The following is a 14982-nucleotide window of genomic DNA, read 5'->3' on the forward strand; positions in this document are numbered from 1 at the left end:
TGTAATTCTTCTGTCATATCTGGTGTAATTCTCCTGTCTTATCTGATGTAATTCTCCTGTCTTATCTGGTGTAATTCTCCTGTCTTATCTGGTGTAATTCTTCTGTCATATCTGGTGTAATTCTCCTGTCTTATCTGGTGTAATTCTTCTGTCATATCTGGTGTAATTCTCCTGTCTTATCTGGTGTAATTCTTCTGTCATATCTGGTGTAATTCTCCTGTCTTATCTGGTGTAATTCTTCTGTCATATCTGGTGTAATTCTCCTGTCTTATCTGGTGTAATTCTTCTGTCTTATCTGGTGTAATTCTCCTGTCTTATCTGGTGTAATTCTCCTGTCTTATCTGGTGTAATTCTTCTGTCATATCTGGTGTAATTCTCCTGTCTTATCTGGTGTAATTCTTCTGTCATATCTGGTGTAATTCTCCTGTCTTATCTGATGTAATTCTCCTGTCTTATCTGGTGCAATTCTCCTGTCTTATCTGGTGTCCTGTGTGAACTTAAGTATGGTCCCTCTAATTCTCCCATCTCACTCTCTCTCTCTCTCTCTCTGATCCTGTCATACTGTTGTTCTTATGAGACAGGTCAGTGTGATGGCTGTATGAGGACTGGGCTGAGGAGGTGCGTGTGTGTTGGGAGATATGTGTAGCTATGTGTTTGTGTGCGTGTGCATGCGGGTGTGTGTGTGTGCATGTGAATGTGTGTTGTGTGTTTTGGGAGGAATGTGAAGCCCTTGACCTTGACAGAGGTGTGTTCAGCATTCCTTGCCATCTCTCAGTGCGGCTCAGCTTTGACCTTCACGTCCACGTCACAGCAGCTCAGAACCCAGAGGTCAACAACGCTTCTTTAAATGGCCCTACGTATTGAGATTTGAGGTATTGATCTCCAAGTTTAAGTGTTCCTTTATTAGGTTAGTCCATGCATGTATATTTTTTATTCTGTACATACAATATTTGAAAGGTTTCACTTGTTTTAGTGCATTGCAGGTTTTAGTGGTATTACCTTTAATGATTACAGCCAACAGATGTCCAGCTAACTTAAATTTGATGTGAATGTATTCTTACTAACGTCAGTCTATCAACCAGGACTTATGAACCTTTTTTTCCAGAGGTGTGTATCTGCTTGATTGTTTAAACAGAACAAAAGAGCGCTAGATCATTTCACCAGACCTGCGAAGGTAATTGCCAATCATATTTAACAAATAACAATGTTTCCTGCTAAAGCAGTAAAAAAGCAGGACACCTGGTTTTCCACTACAGCTCTGCTGGTTCCAGATCTGTTTGTCACCCCAATGACCATGGGAGATGACAACACAAAACAGATCTGAGACCAGTCTAGTGCTGCTCGGGATGTCCATCTATTCTTCTCATGGATGCCTGGGATATCTCTGTAATTGACTGTGTTGACGGACAGGACCAGAGAGAACCATGGACATGCTCCAGAGGGAAGACATCTGTTGGTGTTTAGGTGCCATGACCTGGAAAACTCTTATTTAACAGACCTGGGGCATAGAGGCCAATCAGAGGCAGCCGCTGTGTCTGTCTGTCTGTGTGTCTGTCTGTGTGTGTGTGTGTTTGCGTGTGTGTGTGTGTGTTTGCGTGTGTGTGTGTGTGTACGTGTGTGTGTGTTTGTGTGTGTGTTTGCGTGTGTGTGTGTGTGTTTGCGTGTGTGTGTTTGCGTGTGTGTGTGTGTGTGCTTTTGTGTGTGTGTGTGTGTGTTTGCGTGTGTGTGTGTGTTTGCGTGTGTGTGTGTGTTTGCGTGTGTGTTTGCGTGTGTGTGTGTTTGCGTGTGTGTGTGTGTTTGCGTGTGTGTTTGTGTGTGTTTGCGTGTGTGTGTGTGCTTTTGTGTGTGTGTGTGTGTTTGCGTGTGTGTGTGTGGTTGCGTGTGTGTTTGCGTGTGTGTGTGTGTTTGCGTGTGTGTTTGCGTGTGTGTTTGTGTGTGTGTGTGTTTGCGTGTGTGTGTGTTTGCGTGTGTGTGTGTGTGTGTTTGCGTGTGTGTGTGTGTTTGCGTGTGTGTGTGTGTGTGTGTGTGTTTGCGTGTGTGTGTGTTTGCGTGTGTGTTTGCGTGTGTGTGTGTTTGCGTGCGTGTGTGTGCTTTTGTGTGTGTGTGTGTGTGTGTGTGTGTTGTTTGTTTGCGTGTGTGTGTGTGGTTGCGTGTGTGTTTGCGTGTGTGTGTGTGTTTGCGTGTGTGTGTGTGTTTGCGTGTGTGTTTGTGTGTGTGTGTGTGTGTTTGCGTGTGTGTGTGTGTTTGCGTGTGTGTTTGTGTGTGTGTGTGTGTGTTTGCGTGTGTGTGTGTGTTTGTGTGTGTGTGTGTTTGCGTGTGTGTGTGTGTTTGTATGTGTTTGCGTGTGTGTGTGTTTGCATGTGTGTGTGTGTGTGTCTTTGCGTGTGTGTGTGTGTGTTTGCGTGTGTGTTTGCGTATGTGTGTGTGTTTGTGTGTGTGTGTGTGTTTGCGTGTGTGTGTGTGTGTTTGCTTGTGTGTTTGCGTGTGTGTGTGTGTGTTTTGTGTGTGTGTGTTTGCGTGTGTGTTTGCGTGTGTGTGTTTGCGTGTGTGTGTGTGTTTGCGTGTGTGTTTGCGTGTGTGTGTGTGTTTGCGTGTGTGTGTGTGTGTGTTTGCGTGTGTGTGTGTGTGTTTGCGTGTGTGTGTGTGTTTGCATGTGTGTGTGTGTGTTTGCGTGTGTGTGTTTGCATGTGTGTGTGTGTTTGCGTGTGTGTTTGCGTGTGTGTGTGTGTGTGTGCGTGTGTGTTTGCGTGTGTGCGTGTGTGTTGCGTGTGTGTTTGCATGTGTGTGTGTGTGTTTGCATGTGTGTGTGTGTGTGTTTGTGTGTTTGTGTGTGTGTGTGTGTGTTGTGTGTGTGTGTGTGTGTGTGTGTGTGTGTGTGTGTGTGTGTGTGTGTGTGTGTGTGTGTGTGTGTGTGTGTGTGTCTGTCGACACTGGAATAGTGGACCCTTTAGTAACACTATATTTTAGTTCTGCCTCTAGCGATGTTCAAAACAGTATTATATCTACAAACTATCATTATAATGTTACAAGAATGTAACATCTATATCATGTGCTGGACAATTCGGGTAAAGTCTAGAAATTAGCACCAGCAACCGTTCTGATTGGTCGAAAAAATATTCCAACTTTGTTTTGGTGGAAAGGGATTGTCTCGTTCAGATGAGGTGATATTCGACTCCAAACATCTGGATTCTTGGTTTATCTGATTGAGACGGAAATCAATCTTGGTGATTTAAGTGATTAGAACTGATGTTGGCACAACATGGAGGGAATGTTGGAACAATGAAATTACAGTTAACGGAAGTCTATGCTTAATCCAGGATAAACTAATGTGTGGAATTTATAATACAAAATACAAAATTAACAAATTCTACAGTGTAATTGTAAAACTAACAATGACTCAGTAATCCATGTCTTCTGGGAATGTTATTCGGTCAAAAAACTATGAATAGAATTATTATTATAATCTGTTTGTCTGCAAACTTCCAGACCTGGCATTTGAGGCTGCAATGAGATACAATGCCTTGCAAAAGTATTCACCCCCCTTGGCATTTTTCCTATTTTGTTGCATTACAACCTGTAATTTAAATTGATTTTTTATTTGGATTTCATGCAATGGATATACACAAAATAGTCAAAATTGGTGAAGTGAAATTTAAAAAAATAACTTGTTTCAAAAAATAAAATAAAAAAATAAATAAATGGAAAAGTGGTGCGTGTATATGTATTGACCCCCTTTGCTATCAAGTCCCTAAATAACATCTGCTGCAACCAATTACCTTCAGAAGTAACATAATTAGTTAAATAAAGTCCACCTGTGTGCAATCTAAGTGTCACATGAACTGTCACATGATCTCAGTATACAGTTGAAGTCGGATGATTAAATACACCTTAGCTAAATATATTTAAACTCAGTTTTTCACAATTCCTGACATTTAATCCTAGTAAAAAATCCCTGTATTAGGTCAGTTAGGATCACCACTTTATTTTAAGAATGTGAAAAGTCAGAACAATTGTAGAGGGATTTTTATTTCAGCTTTTATTTCTTTCATCACATTCCCAGTGGGTCAGAAGTTTACATACACTCAATTCGATTTTAGTAGCATTGCCTTTAAATTATTTAACTTGGGTCAAACATTTTGGGTAGCCTTCCAAAAGCATCCCTCAATAAATTGGGTGAATTTTGGCCCATTCCTCCTGACAGTACTGGTGTAAATGAGTCAGGTTTGTAGGTCTCCTTGCTCGCACAAGCTTTTTCAGTTCTGACCACAAATTTTCTATAGGATTGAGGTCAGGGCTTTGTGATGGCCACTCCAATACCTTGACTTTGTTGTCCTTAATCCATTTTGCCACAACTTTGGAAGTATGCTTGGGGTCGTTGTCCATTTGGAAGATCCATTTGCGATCAAGCTTTAACTTCCTGACTGATGTCTTGAGATGTTGCCTCAATATATCCCCATAATTTTGCTGCCTCTTGATGCTATCTATTTTGTGAAGTGCACCAGTCCTTCCTGCAGCAAAGCACCACCACAACATGATGCTGCAACCCCCGTGCATCACGGTTGGGACGGTGTTTTTTGGCTTGCAAGCCTCCCCCTTTGTCCTCCAAACATAACGATGGTCATTATGGTTCTATGATGATAAGTTTCTCCAAAAGTATGATCTTTGTCCCCATGGTCCCAGTCTGGCTGGCGGTTTGGAAAGTTTTTCTGTGGATATAGATACCTTTTGTCCTCCAAACATAACGATGGTCATTATGGCCAAACAGTTCTATTTTTTTAAAGGCACAGTTTCATCAGATAAGAGGACATTTCTCCAAAATGGGTTATAAAAACATATCCAAAACTTTGAACATCCCACAGAACACCATTAAATCCATTATAAAAAAGTGGAAAGAATATGGCACCACAGCAAACCTGCCAAGAGAGGGCCCCCCACCAAAACTCACGGACCAGGCAAGGAGGGCATTAATCAGAGAGGCAACCAAGAGACCAAAGATGACCCTGAAGGAGCTGCATAGCCCCACAGTGGAGATTGGACTATCTGCCCATAGGATTACCTTAACCCGTACACTCCACAGAGCTGGGCTTTACGTGTCCAGAAAAAGCCATTGCTTAAAGTAAAAAATAAGCAAACACGTTTGGTGCTCACCAAAAGGCATGTGGGAGACTCCCCAAACGTATGGAAGAAGGCACTCTGGTCAGATGAGACTAAAATGTAACTTTTTGGCCATCAAGGAAAATGTTATGTCTGGCGCAAACCCAACACCTCTCATCACCCCGAGAACACCATCCTCAAAGTGAAGCAATGTGGTGGCAGCATCATGCTGTGGGGATGTTTTCATCGGCAGGGACTGGGAAACTGGTCAGAATTGAAGGAATGATGGATGGTGCTAAATACAGGAAAATTCTTGAGGGAAACCTGTTTCAGTCTTCCAGAGATTTGAGACTGGGACGGAGGTTCAAATTCAAGCAGGACAATGACCGTAAGCATACTGCTAAAGCAACACATGAGTGGTTTAAGGGGAACATTTAAATCTCTTGGAATGGCCTAGTCAAAGCCCAGACGTCAATCACATTCAGAATCTGTGGTATGACTTAAAGATTGCAGTAACCCAGCGGAACCCATCCAACTTGAAGGAGCTGGAGCAGTTTTGCCTTGAAGAATGGGCAACACTCCCAGTGGCTAGATGTGCCAAGCTTTTAGAGACATACCCCAAGAGACTTGCAGCTGTAATTGCTGCAAAGGGAGGCTCTACAAAGTATTGACTTTCGGGGGGTGAATAGTTATGCACGCTCAAGTCTTATTTGTTGTTTGTTTCACAATAGAAAGTATTTTGCATTGTTAAATAGGCATGCTGTGTAAATCAAATGATACAAACCCCCCAAAATACTATTTTAATTTCAGGTTGTAAGTCAACAAAATAGGAAACAGGCCAAGGGGGTGAATACTTTCGCAAACCACTGTACCTGATGGGTTGGACGATACTTTTTTCGTCAATCATCTTGAAAAAACGTGTACTTAAAAACTGGAAATCAACCAATCAACCATCGTTACCACAACCAAAGGTTCCATCGTTAACACAATGGAAAAGTTCCAAATCTTAACACAATGGATTATCTAAATGGAAAGTGTTCCATGGGTAACAGAGAGAAACAATTGGTTCCATTTGAACACATGTGGAAAGGTTCCATGGCGCTGGAGATGTGAGCAATGGGTCTGGGCTTCCATGTTGTGATGGAGATGGGGATGTGAGCAAGTGGGTCTGGGCTGGGGTGATGTTGTGGATGGAGATGGGGATGTGAGCAGGTAGGTCTGGGCTGGGGCAATGTTGTGGATGGAGATGGGGATGTGAGCAGGTAGGTCTGGGCTGGGGTGATGTTGAGGATGGAGATGGGGATGTGAGCAGGTGGGTCTGGGCTGGGGTGATGTTGTGGATGGAGATGGGGATGTGAGCAGGTGGGTCTGGGCTGGGGGAGGAAGATGGAGATGGGGATGTGTAGGTAGGTCTGGGCTGGGGTGATGTTGAGGATGGAGATGGGGATGTGAGCAGGTGGGTCTGGGCTGGGGTGATGTGTGTGGATGGAGATGGGGATGTGAGCAGGTGGGTCTGGGCTGTGAGAATGAGTGTTGTGGATGGAGATGGGGATGTGAGCAGGTGGGTCTGGTCAGCAGGAGGAAGAGGGAGAATGTGAGCTGTGTGTGGTCTGTGTGTGTGAGTGTGTGTGTGTGTGTGTGTGTGTGTGTGTGTGTGTGTGTGTGTGTGTGTGAGAATAGTGTTTTCCAGGAACTCAGCCATGTCAGACGAAGAGAGCAGGGTCTAAACCCTATTAAGACTGAGACACGTAGAGCTCTGTGTGGTCTCTCTTACTGTAGAGCTATGTGTGGTCTCTCCTACTGTAGAGCTCTGTGTGGTTCTCTCTCCTACTGTAGAACTCTGTGTGGTCTCTCCTACTGTAGAGCTCTGTGTGGTCTCTCCTACTGTAGAGCTCTGTGTGGTCTCTCCTACTGTAGAACTCTGTGTGGTTCTCTCTCCTACTGTAGAGCTCTGTGTGGTCTCTCCTACTGTAGAGCTTTGTGTGGTTCTCTCTCCTACTGTAGAGCTCTGTGTGGTTCTCTCTCCTACTGTAGAGCTCTGTGTGGTTCTCTCTCCTACTGTAGAGCTCTGTGTGGTTCTCTCTCCTACTGTAGAGCTCTGTGTAGTCTCCTACTGTAGAGCTCTGTGTGGTCTCTCCTACTGTAGAGCTCTGTGTGGTCTCTCCTACTGTAGAGCTCTGTGTGGTCTCTCCTACTGTAGAGCTCTGTGTGGTCTCTCCTACTGTAGAGCTATGTGTGGTCTCTCCTACTGTAGAGCTATGTGTGGTCTCTCCTACTGTAGAGCTATGTGTGGTCTCTCCTACTGTAGAGCTATGTGTGGTCTCTCCTACTGTAGAGCTATGTGTGGTCTCTCCTACTGTAGAGCTATGTGTGGTCTCTCTTACTGTAGAGCTATGTGTGGTCTCTCCTACTGTAGAGCTCTGTGTGGTCTCTCCTACTGTAGAGCTCTGTGTGGTCTCTCCTACTGTAGAGCTCTGTGTGGTCTTTAACTCCTACAAACAAATAAGAAACAAAGCTCTGTGTGGTCTCAAAACCCCCAACCTAGCTGTAGAGCTAAATGTGTGGTCTCTCCTACTGTAGAGCTATGTGTGGTCTCTCCTACTGTAGAGCTATGTGTGGTCTCTCCTACTGTAGAGCTATGTGTGGTCTCTCCTACTGTAGAGCTATGTGTGGTCTCTCCTACTGTAGAGCTATGTGTGGTCTCTCTTACTGTAGAGCTATGTGTGGTCTCTCCTACTGTAGAGCTCTGTGTGGTCTCTCCTACTGTAGAGCTCTGTGTGGCCTCTCCTACTGTAGAGCTCTGTGTGGTCTCTCCTACTGAAGATCTCTGTGTGGTTGTTACGCACGCCTCTATGAAGAGGGAACGCAACACCCTGCTACAACTAAACTCTCCGTGAAGCGAAAAAGGTATGGACTGTAGATGCAAGTAAGAATGACAACAGACAGAATGTGGTACCGTTTACAAGGACTTTATTCATTTACACAGTAATATGGGGAAAAGGGGCTGGACGGAACCAAAGCAAAGAAAGTAAATCTCAAAGCCCCCTCTCCTATCTTAGCTGCCTACCCACTATTTACCTAATTTAGCACCACCTGGTGCCCGCCTAACCAAAACGTCAGGGGTGGTCCGCCCAGGTCTTACCTAGTGTGCCTAGACAGCGAATATGCTAACGGGTATATGTATGCCCGCTGGGCCTCTGGTGCCTCATCACTCCTGATAGGTGCCAGACATGCAGAGATGCGATTCCCCCTGGGAACAAATGAAACAGAATATTAAACAATTTCACAAACAAACTAAGAAACAAAGGACATCAAATAAGCTCTATCTGAGCAACAAACTCACAAAACATACCAACTCTCAGCAATGAACTCCCAGCAAAATCTCTAGCAAAATCTCTCTAGCAAAATCTCTGCAATGACCTCCCAGAAAATCTCTCTAGCAAAATCTCTGCAATGACCTCCCAGAAAATGTTTCTCCTGAACAGAACACTGGCTTTTATATAGCTTCAGAATGAATGTGTAACTGGAGACAGCTGCGTCTTGATGAGGGGGCGGGGTCAGCTCTCCAATTAGCCATGGAGTCGACCAATCAGCTGCTTGAGGGATTTCAGGAAGCCATTTCCTGAAATAAACACATGCAAACATACAAACTACAACACATAAACTGGGGAACGTAACAGTGGTCTCTCCTATTCTAGAGCTCTGTGTGGTCTCTCCTACTGTAGAGCTCTGTGTGGTCTCTCCTACTGAAGATCTCTGTGTGGTCTCTCCTACTGTAGAGCTCTGTGTGGTCTCTAATTCTGTAGATATCTGTGTGATCTATCTTACTGTTAGGTCAGTGGAATAGTTTGTGCCAAATGCTGTTTGTTTTGAAGTTACGCACCACAGGGATTCTAGTTCGAATTCCCTTTAGGCCCTAAACCATAGAAATAGATAACTGTGAAATGCCAATCTGACCTGATCAATCAATCAATCAATCAATCAATCAATCAATCAATCAATAATCTAATCAATCTATCTATCTATCTATCTATCTATCTATCTATCTATCTATCTATCTATCTATCTATCTATCTATCTATCTATCTATCTATCTATCTACCCACCTCTCTACCTACCTACCTACAGGTTATGGAACATTTGCTATTTTAGTATTTCTCCAGTAGGTCTCCTGAAAGGCCTCCACTTCTATGTCAAAGGTAATAAAACAAAAACACTATAGTAAATTCTATAGTATTGTCTACAAAAACACTAGAGTAAATACTATAGTATTGTCCACAAAAACACTAGAGTAAATACTGTAGTATTGTCCATAAAAACACCAGAGTAAATACTATAGTATTGTCCACAAAAACACTAGATTAAATAGTATAGTATTGTCCACTAAAACACTAGACTAAATACTATAGTATTGTCCACAAAAACACTAGAGTAAATACTATAGTATTGTCCACAAAAACACTAGACTAAATACTATAGTATTGTCCACAATAACACTAGAGTAAATACTATAGTATTGTCCACAATAACACTAGAGTAAATACTATAGTATTGTCCACAAAAACACTAGACTAAATACAATAGTATTGTCCATAAAAACACTAGAGTGAATACTATTGTATTGTCCACAAAAACACTAGAGTAAATACTGTAGTCTTTATACTATACTATAATTTTTGGGTTGTCCTACTTTGCTTTTTAAATACGTAGAAATGTCACTGGGGTTCACAGTCATCGTGTTGCATCCATTTAAATAGTGTTTGGTGTGAATCTATTTAAGTATGAATATGTAGGGAGAGAGTGTGGGCCTTCCAACGAGAGTACGCACAAATATCATACCCCAAAGACATGCTAAACTTTCACTATTACAATAACAGGGGAGGTTAGCATTTTGGATGGGGTATGATAAATGTGCGTCTGTACCTTTCTCACTCATCATTATTGATGATTCATTAAGGACTATCCATAATCATGGTAGCATCCACATTAATGTAGAAGTGTTTAGGAGAACTTAGTCTATTCTTATTTACAATTAAAGTAAAATGACAAACTTGATGCGGGCTAGGAATATGGGACCAAAAACTACACTTTTGACTAGTTTAATAGACATATACTGTAAATGAATTTGTCCCAATACTTTTGGTCCTCTAAAATGGGGGGAGGGGCTATGTACAACAAGTGATGTAACATCCAAACGATTCACCCAATATGGATAAAAATACCCTCTAATTAAAGCTGACAGTCTGCACTTTAACCTCATAGTCCTTGTAGCATTTCAATAAGTGCTGGAGTACAGAGCTAAAACAACTGAAAATGTGTCACTGTCCTAATGCTTTTGGAGCTCACTGTATAGCATATTTCTGAGGGTATTTATTTCGATAGGAAACAGAGATTCTGAGGAACTCATCAAGATATTTGTACTACACTAGTGTAAACAATGTGGACATAGTAACGGTTTCTCTCTAAAGGGATTCTACTACTGAAATTGTGCGAAAATCTATCTGGATTATGTTCCATAGAAGAGTGTGGTCTCTGCATCTCTTTGTGAGCCACTGCTGTCCTGATTTGACCTTCTATACTGGATGGAATAGTTTCACAGAGATGGACAGGATGTGTTTGAGGGGGGCAGACAGAGAGAGAGAGAGGCAGACAGAGAGAGAGAGGGGCAGACAGAGAGAGAGAGATCGCATCTGTGTGTGTCGACACAGAACGGCCCTAATGTGTGCTCTGTTGTGCGTGTCTACTGTCATTTTCTCTCTCTCTCACTCTCTCTCTCTCTCTCTCTCGCACGCGCGCGCACACACACACACACACACACACACACACACACACACACACACACACACACACACACACACACACACACACACACACACACACACACACACACACACACACACACACACACACACACACACACACACACACACCATCGGTCCACAGGATCAACTCATCACTCCTCACCCGTCCATGACACAGCTATATTTCATAACAACAGGCTGACTGTCACACTGTCATGTCTCTCCACATTTCAAACACAATGTGCTCCTAATACACTTAGTGACGTACGTGAGGGAACTGTCTGGTTTTCCTGTTGGAAGTGGTAGCGTGCATTGCAAACAAATGTGTTCCTCAGTCCCTGACTGTGTCTGATGTTAATGTGTTCCTCAGTCCCTGACTGTGTCTGATGTTAATGTGTTCCTCAGTCCCTGACTGTGTCTGATGTTAATGTGTTCCTCAGTCCCTGACTGTGTCTGATGTTAATGTGTTCCTCAGTCCCTGACTGTGTCCAACATTAATGTGTTCCTCAGTCCCTGACTGTGTCTGATGTTAATGTGTTCCTCAGTCCCTGACTGTGTCTGATGTTAATGTGTTCCTCAGTCCCTGACTGTGTCTGATGTTAATGTGTTCCTCAGTCCCTGACTGTGTCTGATGTTAATGTGTCCCTCAGTCCCTGACTGTGTCTGATGTTAATGTGTTCCTCAGTCCCTGATGTTACTGTGTCCCTGACTGTTAATGTGTTCCTCAGTCCCTGACTGTGTCTGACATTAATGTGTTCCTCAGTCCCTGACTGTGTCTGATGTTTATTTTCCTTCCTTCTCCAAATTAATGTTTCCCATCAGTCCCTGACTGTGTCTGATGTTAATGTGTTCCTGCAGTCCCTGACTGTGACTGATGTTAATGTGTTCGCTCAGTCCCAGACTGTGTCTCATGTTAATGTGTTCCTCAGTCCCTGACTGTGTCTGATGTTAATGTGTTCCTGGAGTCCCTGGGCAGTGTCTGATGTTAATGTGTTCAGAATCAGTCCCTGACTGTGTCTGATGTTAATGTGTTCCTCAGTCCCTGACAGTGTTTGATGTTAATGTGTTCCTCAGTCCCTGACTGTGTCTGATGTTAATGTGTTCCTCAGTCCCTGACTGTGTCTGATGTTAATGTGTCCCTCAGTCCCTGGCTGTGTCTGATGTTAATGTGTTCCTCAGTCCCTGACTGTGTCTGATGTTAATGTGTTCCTCAGTCCCTGACTGTGTCTGATGTTAATGTGTTCCTCAGTCCCTGACTGTGTCTGATGTTAATGTGTTCCTCAGTCCCTGACTGTGTCTGATGTTAATGTGTTCCTCAGTCCCTGACTGTGTCTGATGTTTATTTTCTTTCCTTCTCCTCAAAGCTCCTCTTTCCCATCATCTCTACCTTTGGCTGGGTCAGCAGGAAGTGACAATTTCATCTGCAGTTTTTGGATGCTGGTGACTCTCGTTATTCACGCTAATGCCAGGTGTGTCCAATCATGTCCTAATGAGGAGTGAAGTGTGAGTGAGAGAGCAGTGGAAATCTGGTTATGGAGCTGGGCAGGGTGGTGAGCAGAACAGAACAGAATAGAGCATAATAGAGCAGAAAAGAGCAGAGCAGAGCAGAGCAGAACAAAGCAGAACAGAGCAGATCAGAACAGAGCAGAACAGAGCAGAGCAGAGCAGAACAGAGCAGAACAGAACAGAGCAGATCAGAACAGAGCAGAACAGAGCAGAACAGAGCAGAGTAGAGCAGAACAGAGCAGAACAGAAAAGAGCAGAGCAGAACAGAACAGAGCAGAACAGAGTAGAGCAGAACAGAGCAGAACAGAACAGAGCAGAGCAGAACAGAACAGCAGCAAGCAGACCATGGAAAGTTTATGGGTCATCAATATAATATTTGTTATTATCCTTGCTCGGTTTTTCACTAAAGACAGAACCAAATTAGTTTTTATTTACACTTGACAATTTCCAGGACTTTTTAACTACATTTTGACAAGTCCAAAATAGTTATTTCAGGGGTTGAACCAGGGTTATCTATCATTTAATTTTAAGCAATTGTTTACACATGGATTCAGCAGCATGTGAAGAAGGGAATGAGGCATTGGAAGATAGTATAGTAGACTCTCTTATAACCCCCTTTGATAACAGGAAGAGAGATGACTGATGTGCATGATGTCATGTCCCTGTAGTAGTCTGAATTTTTTTTGGGCCAATGTTTCGTGTCTTTTTTGGCCAGTGACTTGTTTTGAGTGTGTGTGTATGATGCTGACTACAAAACAAAGCTGAAGATAATGCCAGAATGTAATGGCCAGCCAGACAGATGTAACCAGCAGCAGAAGGATTGTGGTCTGGGAGACCACCATGGTACCACCATAGTCTATAATGACAGAGACTGACTTCAGAGACCAGGTTAATATGACTCTCATTAGACTCTGTTGTGAAGGGAAGGTCAGAGACCAGGTTAATATGGCTCTCATTAGACTGTGTTATGAAGGGAAGGTCAGAGACCAGGTTAATATGGCTCTCATTAGACTGTGTTATGAAGGGAAGGTCAGAGACCAGGTTAATATGGCTCTCATTAGACTGTGTTGTGAAGGGAAGGTCAGAGACCAGGTTAATATGGCTCTCATTAGACTGTGTTATGAAGGGAAGGTCAGAGACCAGGTTAATATGGCTCTCATTAGACTCTGTTATGAAGGGAAGGTCAGAGACCAGGTTAATATGACTCTCATTAGACTCTGTTGTGAAGGGAAGGTCAGAGACCAGGTTAATATGGCTCTCATTAGACTGTGTTATGAAGGGAAGGTCAGAGACCAGGTTAATATGGCTCTCATTAGACTGTGTTATGAAGGGAAGGTCAGAGACCAGGTTAATATGGCTCTCATTAGACTGTGTTACAGAAGCCCTGAAGCCAAAAGCAAAAAATAAATAATGATAATGCTTAATTAAGACTCTTGGAATTATCTAATTCAAACAACTTAGTATCTCGTTCAAATTGTAGTAAAAAACGAAGTCGTTCAAATGACATACTAAGTCATTCAAACAAGATACTTAGTCATTTGAAAGTTCTTATTTTCTATTTTGAATGACTTAATTGTTCTTTTGTCCAATTTGGCCTCATCTGTTATGCAGCTTGTCAGACCGTGTAGTGGTTGCTGCAGCCATTCATTCACTGATTCCATCCATTGATATGATTATTGATGGACAGGACTTTGATAGCCTGAAGCAGGGCTGCATGTTGAATGCCAGGCCATGTTAGTGTGGAGTGAGGAGCTTAATTTGAGCAGATTTTTAAAAAAAAATGGTGTCAACCTTCTCTCCCGCTCCAGTTTGGCGCAGTTATTCCTGACATAGGGGATAGAGGCTTCTAGCCCAGCCACAAGCTCTGGGCATAATCGGCCTAGGATTTTTCATTTCCTTTGTAACTATTATTTTAATTATGCCTATTTTGGATTTAATTATTTAGCCTATCCCACCCACAGTAGCCTATATCTACTTTGTATTCTACGTTTTAACATGAGCATATGTCGTTTCCGCCCCGTCGCACTCACTTCCGTCATCATGAAGTGCTTTGAGAGACTAGTCAAGGACCATATCACCTCCACCCTACCTGACACCCTAGACCCACTCCAATTTGCTTACCGCCAAAATAGGTCCACAGACGATGCAATCTCAACCACACTGCACACTGCCCTAACCCATCTGGACAAGAGGAATACCTATCTGAGAATGCTGTTCATCGACTACAGCTCGGCATTCAACACCATAGTACCCTCCAAGCTCGTCATCAAGCTCGAGACCCTGGGTCTCGACCCCGCCCTGTGCAACTGGGTACTGGACTTCCTGACGGGCCGCCCCCAGGTGGTGAGGGTAGGCAAAACATCTCCTCCCCGCTGATCCTCAACACGGGGGCCCCACAAGGGTGCGTACTGAGCCCTCTCCTGTACTCCCTGTTCACCCACGACTGCGTGGCCACGCACGCCCTCCAACTCAATCATCAAGTTTGCGGACGACACAACAGTGGTAGGCTTGATTACCAACAACGACGAGACGGCCTACAGGGAGGAGGTGAGGGCCTCGGAGTGTGTTGTCAGGAAAATAA

The sequence above is a fragment of the Oncorhynchus keta genome, chromosome 19 (genome assembly GCF_023373465.1).
Source record: "Oncorhynchus keta strain PuntledgeMale-10-30-2019 chromosome 19, Oket_V2, whole genome shotgun sequence".
NCBI lineage: Eukaryota > Metazoa > Chordata > Actinopteri > Salmoniformes > Salmonidae > Oncorhynchus > Oncorhynchus keta.